The sequence below is a fragment of the Rhinolophus sinicus genome, chromosome 17, assembly GCF_057876585.1.
Source record: "Rhinolophus sinicus isolate RSI-liver-muscle chromosome 17, RSI-T2T, whole genome shotgun sequence".
NCBI classification, from domain to species: domain Eukaryota; kingdom Metazoa; phylum Chordata; class Mammalia; order Chiroptera; family Rhinolophidae; genus Rhinolophus; species Rhinolophus sinicus.
In genome coordinates this window covers 174,003,945-174,006,077 of record NC_142517.1, presented here as the reverse complement: position 1 = coordinate 174,006,077, position 2,133 = coordinate 174,003,945, and the positions used below count along the sequence as shown (strand labels likewise).

At 40.7% G+C, this 2,133-nt stretch overlaps 1 pseudogene; it reads right to left on the bottom strand.

Moving 5' to 3' along the window:
• Positions 1 to 210: 210 nt before the first annotated feature.
• LOC141567852 (large ribosomal subunit protein uL11 pseudogene) lies at positions 211 to 720 on the bottom strand (annotated as a pseudogene).
• Positions 721 to 2,133: the final 1,413 nt, after the last annotated feature.

Here is a 2,133-nt window from a genome sequence, read left to right as displayed (position 1 = left end):
ACCGCTAGAAGCTTAAGGAAGCAGGAAATGGATTTTCTCCTAGAACTTCTAAAAAGGAATGATGCCCTGTGACATCTTGATTTTAGCCCAGGTGAAACTTAGACTTTGACCTGCAGAACTGTAAGTTAATAATACATTAAGGTTATGGTATTTTTTCTTTTCTTTTGGTTATCAAATGATCTTTAATTGAAACATTTTCTTTTGTAGTTGTTAACTAGCTGGGCCTTCCCTTGCACCACTGTTGATGTCATGAGGGTAGCGGCCAGCAACATTGCAGCTCACAGACATGGTAGTCCCCAGGATTTCTTGAATGGTTCCAGAGAGTTCTCTAATTAAAGATCAGTTACGCTTCTGTTGGGCAATGTTGATAATCTCATCAAAAGTGATATTTCAATTATGCTTAATGTTGTTTGTTTGTTTTGTTTGTTTGTTTGCTTCTTTCTGTCTCTTGGTGGTTCTTTGAAGGCTTTGATGATCAGGGCAGAGGCAGAAGGTACTACCTCAACCTGGGCCTATCTGTTCTGAATGGTCAGTTTCACTGTAATCCTCAGACCTTTCCAATCACCAGTTGCTTTGGCAATGTCATCACCAACCATTTTGGAAATAGACCCAGGGGACTGATCATAGGGGCAAGGGCAAGCCAACTTCCCCACCAGTGCATCTCAGGTATACGACTTTGATCTCGGCATCAAACTTCTGCTGCATGGTGCTGGCGGCTGGTGTCTCATGAACCCGGATTCTGGGCAACCAAAGAAAATTGTGCCTTGGCCTCCTCTCAGCAGAAAGCTGAAAGACCAAAAGACCCTTTGACTATGCCAAATATCAAGTTTGTGGTAATTTGTATGGCAACCATAGAAAATTAATACTCCATTCCAGGCCACTCATACCAGATGTTTGTTCCTTCTGCTTGGAATGCTATTCGCCCCCACCCCAAATCCCTCCCCCCAGGTCTCCAGGGATAGATCCTTTTCAAATTTTAGGTATCAAGTTCACTATTACTTCCTTAAATGGGTCTATCCTGATGGCCCTATCTGTAGCATGCTTCCCACCACCGACTTATGAGCAACTCTAAAACAGCACACTCTATTTCCTTCATCACCTTTCACTGTCTGGAATTACCTTGTTTGCTCACTTGCTTATTGCTGTTTGTCCACTCAAGGTGGTAAGTGCCATAGCATCAGGGATCTTGTCCGCATTGTTCGTAGCTATATCCTTAGTGTCTTGAGTAGAAATAGTACTTACTTAACAAAGATTTGTTGAATGAGGGACTGAATTAAACCAGGGAGATAGTTATATCAGGCAAAGGTCAGAGCCTGAGCAAAAGTCTGAGGTGTGAAACTACTTATGTGCCTGGGAGAATCTGTGTTTCCAATGGCTGAAGACAAAAGAAGAAAGCAAAAGGAGATGAGAACCAAGAAGTAGGAATTATCCTCTTTTTCTTCTCCTTCTTCTCCTCCTTTTCATTATTATTATTATTATTATTATACTATTTTAAAATATGTTACTATATCTTGTAAGTACTTGGAGTTAGTTTTTTTAAAAAAAGAAGTAATTGAGTGACACATACACAACAAAATCAGCAAGACTATGTGAGCAAGTGGAGGTGGGTTGAGACAGAAGGAGAAATGTTCTCTGTTTCTGATCTTTGGGACGAGGATGATGGTGGTAGTGTCAATTAGTATAAAGAACAATGGAAGATAATGATTTCATTTTGGATTCTGAGTTTCATTTCAATGCAGGCACATAGAAATAGAGGAGTGTAACTCGGGAGGGAAGCCCTGAGAGGAAGTCATTAACATATAAATAGAAATACTGTCAGGGGATCTATAGTGAATATAGCCCAAGACATGGGCAAGGAGGGACAAAAGCTGATAATACAACAGTGGTGAGCACAATAACTTTCTGAGAGGAATTAGCAAAGGAAATTTGACCAGAAAAGCAAGGGGTGTAAGAGGAGTATGTGGGACCAGGAAGCCATGGAGGAAAGTTTCAGCAAAAAGGGAGTAGTCAAAAGTATCAGACACTATAGAGAGAAAAAGAAAGATCTTTGGGTTTATCAACAAAGGGGTATTGATGTCTGGTGGTGATATCCTGATATTCAGATGAAGTATAGCCGGGAGGTGAAGGAGTAGA